Here is a 7,070-nt window from a genome sequence, read left to right on the forward strand (position 1 = left end):
TGTATGGAACTTTGCAATAGTGTTCTACCACTATTCCTTCCACTCCATGCTATCTTTATCTTTCTATATTATCTTACGTGTCTTTCTACTAGCAATTATTTGATACTTTCCATACTTTGTTGAGATGCCAAAGGTACAGTCAATGATTGACACAATTAATTGTCATTACTTTTCTAGGCACTGTTTTGGGCCACAAATTTCCTCATATATTACTAACCAGCCAATCAGGGTTGTCAGCTCTTGAGGCATTTCTAGCCATTAAGTGGCTAATGTTCACCAAGATGCCTTTCCTCAGGCTGGAGGATTGAGTTAGGCAATTCTCCTCCAAAAGAGATAATGGACTTTGTGCTGTAGGCCTGAGGGGTTGCTGCCAAAATGGACAAGTTCATGAAACTCGGGAAGGTGATGCTTAGCCAGTCAGACAGTTCAGTCGTTCAGGTATGTCCGACTCTTCACAACACCATGGACAGCAGTACACCAGGCCACTCTGTCCATCACCAACTCCTAGAGTTTACTCAAACTCATGTCCATTGAGTCAGTGATGACATCTAACCATCTCATCCTATTGTCCCCTTCTCCTCTTGCCTTCAATATTTCCCAGGTTCAGGGTTTTTCCAGTGAGTCAGCTCTTCACATCAGGTGGCCAAAGCATTGCAGTTTTAGCTTCAACATCAGTCCTTCCACGGATAATTCAGGACTGATTTCCTTTAGGATGGATAGTCCGAGGGACTCTCAAGAGTCTTCTCCAACACCACAGTCCAAAAGTATCAACTCCTTGGCACTCAGCTTTCTTTATAGTCCAACTGTCACATCCACACGTGACTATTGGAAAAACCATAGCCTTGACTAGATGGACTTTCATTGGCAAAATAACGTTTCTGCTTTCTAATATGCTGTCTAGGTTGGTCATAACTTTTCTTCCAAAGAGTAAGCATCTTTTAATTTCATGGCTGCAGTCACCATCTGCAGTGATTTTGGAGTCACCCAAATTAAAGCCTGCCACTGTTTCCACTGTTTTCCCATCTGTTTGCCATGAAATGATGGGACCAGATGCCACGATCTTAGTTTTCTGAATGTTGAGTTTTAAGCCAACTTTTTCACTCTCCTCTTTCACTTTCATCAAGAGGCTCTTTAGTTCTTCGCTTTCTGCCATAAGAGTGGTTCATCTGCGTATCTGAGGTTATTGATATTTCTCCTGGCAATCTTGATTCCAGCTTGTACTTCATCCAGCCCAGCATTTCTCATGATGTACTCTGCATATAAATTAAATAAACAGGGTGACAATATACAGCCTGATGTACTCCTTTTCCTATTTGGAATCAGTCTATTGTTCCATATCCAGTTCTAACTGTCTCTTCCTGACCTGCATACAGATTTCTCAGAAGGCAGGTGAGGTGGTCTGGTACTCCCATTTCTTTCAGAATTTTTGCAGTGTGTTGTGATCCACACAGTCAAAGACTTTTGCATAATCAATAATGCAGAAGTAGATGTTTTTCTGGAACTCTCTTGCTTTTTCGATGATCCAGTACATGCTGGTAATTTGATCTCTGGTTCTGCTGCCTTTTGTAAATCCAGGTTGAACATCTGGAAGTTCACATATTATTGAAGCCTGCCTTAGATAATTTTGAGCATTACTTTACTAGCATGTGAGATCAGTGCAATTGTGCAGTAGTTTGAGCATTCTTTGGCATTGTCTTTCTTTAGGATTGGAATGAAAACTTAACTTTTATAGTCCTGTGGCCACTATTGAGTTTTCCAAATTTGTTGGCATATTGAGTGCAGCACTTTCACAGCATCATCTTTTAGGATTTGAAATAACTCAACTGGAATTCCATCACCTCCACTAGCTTTGTATGTAGTGATGCTTCCTAAGGCCACTTGAATTTGCATTCCAGGATGTCTGGCTCTAGGTAAGTGATCACATCGTGATTATGTGGGTGGTGAAGATCTTTTTTGTATAGTTCTTCTGCATATTGTTGACACCTCTTCTTAATATTTTCAGCTTCTTTTAGGTCCATACCATTTCTGTCCTTCATTGAGCCCATCTTTGCATGAAATGTTCCCTTGATATCTCTAATTTTCTTGAAGAGATCTCTAGTCTTTCCCATTCTATTGTTTTCCTCTATTTATTTGCATTGATCGCTGAGGAAGGCTTTCTTATTTCTCCTTGCTATTCTTTGGAACTTTGCATTCAAATGGGTATAACTTTCCTTTTCTCCTTTGCTTTTCACTTCTCTTCTTTTCACAGCTATTTGTAAGGCCTCCTCAGACAGCCATTTTGCTTTTTCGATTTTTTTTTTTCTTGGGGATGGTCTTGATCCCTGTCTCCTGTACAATATCACAAAACTCCATCCATAGATCATCAGGCACTCTGTCTATCAGATCTAGTCCCTTAAATCTATTTCTCACTTCCACTGTATAATCCTAAGGGATTTGATTTAGGTCATACCTGAATGGTCTAGTGGTTTTCCCTACTTTCTTCAATTTAAGTCTGAATTTTGCTATAAGGAGTTCATGATCTGAGCCACAGTCAGCTCCTGGTGTTGTTTTTGCTGACTGTATAGAGCTTCTCCATCTTTGACTGCAAAGAATATAATCAATCTGATTTCGGTGTTGACCATCTGGTGATGTCCACGTGAAGAGTCTTCTCTTGTGTTGTTGGAAGAGCGTGTTTGCTATGACCAGTGCGTTCTCCTGGCAGAACTCTATTAGCCTTTGCTCTGCTTCATTCCATACTCCAAGGCCAAATTTGCCTGTTACTCCAGTTGTTTCTTGACTTCCTACTTTTGAATTCCAGTCCCCTATAACGAAAAGGACATTTTTTTGGGGGTGTTAGTTCTAGAATGTCTTGTAGGTTTTCATAGAACCGTTCAACTTCAGCTTTTCAGCATTACTGGTCAGAGCATAGACTTCGATTACCATGATATTGAATGGTTTGCCCTAGAAACGAACAGAGATCATTCTGTCATTTTTGAGATTGAATCCAAATACTGCATTTCAGACTCTTTTGTTGATTGTGATGGCTACTCCATTTCTTCTAAGGGATTCCTGCCCACAGTAGTAGATATAATGGTCATCTGAGTTAAATTCACCCATTCCAGTCCATTTTAGTTCACTGATTCCTAAAACGTGGACGTTCGCTCTTGTGATCTCCTGTTTGACCCCTTCCAATTTGCCTTGATTCATGGACCTAATATTCCAGGTTCCTACGTAACACTGCTCTTTACAGCATTGGACCTTACTTTCATCACCAGTCACATCCACAACTGGTGGTGTTTTTGCTTTGGGTCCATCTTTTCATTCATTCTGGAGTTATTTCTCCACTGATCTCCAGTAGCATATTGGGCACCTACGGACCTAGGGAGTTCATCTTTCAGTGTCCTATCTTTTTGCATTTTCATACTGTTCATGGGTTTCTGAAGGCAAGAACACTGAAGTGGTTTGCCATTCCCTTCTCCAGTCAACCACATGTCGTCAGGACTCACCACCATGACCTGTCCGTCTTGGGTGGCCCTACATGGTTCATAGTTTCATTGAGTTAGACAAGGCTGTGGTCCATGTGATTAGATTGATTAGTTTTCTGTGATTATGGTTTTCAGTCTGTCTGCCCTCTGATGGAGAAGGATAAAAGGCTTATGGAAGCTTCCTGATGGGAGAGACTGACTGAGGTGGAAACTGAGTCTTGTTCTGATGGGGGGGCATGTGGTGCATGCTCAGTAAATCTTTAATCCAATTTTCTGTTGATGGGTGGAGGTGTGCTCCCTCCCTTCTTTTTACCTGGGGCCAAGCTATGGTGGAGGTAATGAAGATAATGGTGACCTTCTTCAAAATATCCCATGCATGTACTGCTACACTCAGTGCCCCCAACCCTGCAGCAGGCCACCACTGATCCATGCCTCTGCTGGAGACTCCTGGAGACTCACAAGCAAGTCTGGGTCAGTCTCTTGTGGGGTCACTGCTCTTTTCTCCATGGTCTTGGTGTACAAGGTTATATTTGTACCCTCCAAGAGTCTATTTCCCAGTCCTGAGTAAGTTCTGGAAGCTCTATGGTGGGGTTAATGGTGACATCCTCTAAGAGGGCTTATACCCAGGTCTGCTGCACCCAGAGCTATGTCCCTGTGGCAGTCCACTGCTGACCCATACCTTCACAGGTGATGCTCAAGCACAGTTCTGTCTCAGTCTCTGTGGGGTCCCTGGGTCCTGGTGTGCACAATGTTTGTTTGATCCCTCTGAGCATCTCTGGTGGGAATGCAGTTTGATTATAAACACGAATTCACCCCTCCTACCATCTTGCTGGGGCTTCTCCTTTGCCCTTGGACAGGGAGCATCTCTTCAAAGCTCCTCCAGCACCTACCGTCTTACTGGAGTTTCTCTGACCCCAGGTAATGCTGGTGAGGCTGGTCCTGGCCAGTTGCTATTCTGGACACAAAGTGATCACCGTGAAGAACATTGATAATGGCATCTCAGATTGACCCTACAGCCATGCTCTGGTAGCTAGAATTGATTTCTATCCCTACAAAGTGCCATGGGCAAGAAGAAAATCACCAAGAGATCAAAGATCAAGTCTTCTGTGAAACTTTATCATTACCTCATGCCCACAGGTTTTCTGTCAGTAGTCCCTTGGACAAAACTGTTGTCAACAGGGATGTCTTCAGAGACTCTGCTCTCAAATGACAAGGCTCGATGAGAGGCCAAGGTCAAGTTCGAGGAGAGATACAAGACTGGCAAGAATAAATGGTTCTTCCAGAAACTGTGGTTTTAGGTCTATTTCAGTCATTAAAAATACGAAAAATAAATAAATAAAGGAGAGAGAGATAGTGGGTTTGTCAGTGACAACTAGCATGTACAGTGGATAAAATAGTTACAGACTATGAACTGAGGTAGGCAAAAATATAAATTTTATTTCTCTATAACTGAACTAAATCCCTATTTTGAAACTTTATTCTAGTGATAGCAAAAAGTCAGAGTTTGTTAATTTAAGGTAAATCACTCAATTCAGGATTTTCTAGGTCAAATAAGAGTTCTTCCCTTATCACTTTTTCACATTTCTTAGTTTGGGTGCCATAAAAGCAACATCTGAGATGAAGAATTGGATTCTAATAGTTTATATGAGGTGTATCTTTGGAAACTAACAATGAGAGAGCAAAAAGATTGAGATGGGTGAAGAAAAAACAGTACATATATTTTTTTTTGAGCTGTTGGCAATTGGGGTTCTATCCCACTGTGACCCCTTAATAGCTAGTTAGAATGCAACCCATAATTGCCTCTGGAAAATAGGGTGTTGGAACACTTATCTTTCAGTGCTCACTCCTCATTGGTTTAAAATTTTTCCTGGAGTCATTAATTGCCCTGTACTTCTGCACTACCTTGCACTCAGGTTGAGAAAACCCTATGTCTTCAGAAAACGTCCTAAGACAATAAAGTATAAATTTTGTGTGCATGCTTGGGGTAGTTTTGCTGAGCATACAAGAACGATCCACTGGAGTTGCAATTAATATCTGAGGATTGCCAAAAGAATGTGATATGGGACACCAAAATATTGTATCACAGTCCAGGAGAAAAGACATGGTGACCACTGTGTGAGTGATATCCAGGTGTCAGAATCTATCCACGCTGGAATCTACTGTGACAATTAAGGCTCCATTTATCGAGTCTTTATCTTCTAGCTCTGCTCAGATTCTGAAGCATCCTCATTTCCTTCTAGTCTCCAATTGCCAAGGAAATGCAGGGAAATCTGTGCCCTCCTTCCTATGACCATACAGCCCCATACATCCTTTATCCTCTCCACACTCAGCTCCTTCTTCTTTCCTCGCAGGGAGAGGTCTGCAATGGGGGCTCGAGGAGCAGTTTTCAGAAATGAGACCTGAGGACCTATTGTCATGGACAGACACCAAAATCTATATCAATAATTGTGTCTCCTTCTGAATAACCAACAAATCACAGAAGAAATTAAAAATGAAATCAAAATATGCATAGAAACAAAAAATGAAAACACAACAACCCAAAACCTATGGGATTCAGTAAAAGCAGTGCTAAGGGAAGGTTCATAGCAATACAAGCCTCCCTCAAGAAACAGGAGAGAAATCAATAAATGACTTAACTCTACACCTAAAGAAACAAGGAAGAAATGAAGCACCCCAGGGTTAGTAGAAGGAAAGAAATCATAAAAATTAGGGCAGAAATAAATACAAAAGAAACAAAGGAGACCATAGCCAAAATCAACAAAGTCAAAAGCTGGTTCTTTGAGAAGATAAATAAAATAGACAAACCATTAGCTAGACTCATCAAGAAGAAAAGGGAGAAGAATCAAACCAACAAAATTAGAAATGAAAATGAGGAAATCACAACAGACAACACAGAAATACAAAGGATCATAAGAGACTACTATCAGCAATTATATGCCAATGAAATGGACAACTTGGAAGAAATGGATAAATTCTTAGAAACATATAACTTTACAAAACTGAACCAGGAAGAAATAGAAAATCTTAACAGACCCATCACAAGCACAGAAATCGAAACTGTAATCAGAAATCTTCCAACAAAAAAAAGCCCAGGACCAGATGGCTTCACAGCTGAATTCTACCAAAAATTTAAAGAAGAGCTAACACCTATCCTATTCAAACTCTTCCAGAAAATTGCAGAGGAAGGTAAACTTCCAAACTCATTCTATGAGGCCACCATCATCCTAATCCCAAAACCAGACAAAGATGCCACAAAAAAAGAAAACTACAGGTCAATATCACTGATGAACATAGATGCAAAAATCCTTAACAAAATTCTAGCAAACAGTATCCAACAACATATTAAAAAGATCATACATCATGACTAAGTGGGCTTTATCCCAGGGATGCAAGGATTCCTCAGTATTCACAAATCAATCAATGTGATACACCACATTAACAAATTGAAAGATAAAAACCATAATTTATCTCGGTAGATGCAGAGAAATCCTTTAACAAAATTCAACATCCATTTATGATAAAAACTCTCCAGAAAGCAGGCAAAGAAAGAACATACCTCAACATAATAAAAGCCATATATGATAAACCCACAGCAAACATTAACCT

At 40.5% G+C, this 7,070-nt stretch overlaps 1 pseudogene; it reads left to right on the plus strand.

Moving 5' to 3' along the window:
- The first annotated feature begins 375 nt into the window (after positions 1–375).
- LOC148773240 (large ribosomal subunit protein eL27-like) lies at positions 376–4,762 on the plus strand (annotated as a pseudogene).
- The last annotated feature ends 2,308 nt before the right edge of the window (positions 4,763–7,070 follow it).

This window comes from Moschus berezovskii, chromosome X (genome assembly GCF_049115385.1).
Source record: "Moschus berezovskii isolate FMDL1 chromosome X, NW_MosBer_1.0, whole genome shotgun sequence".
Classification (NCBI taxonomy): domain Eukaryota; kingdom Metazoa; phylum Chordata; class Mammalia; order Artiodactyla; family Moschidae; genus Moschus; species Moschus berezovskii.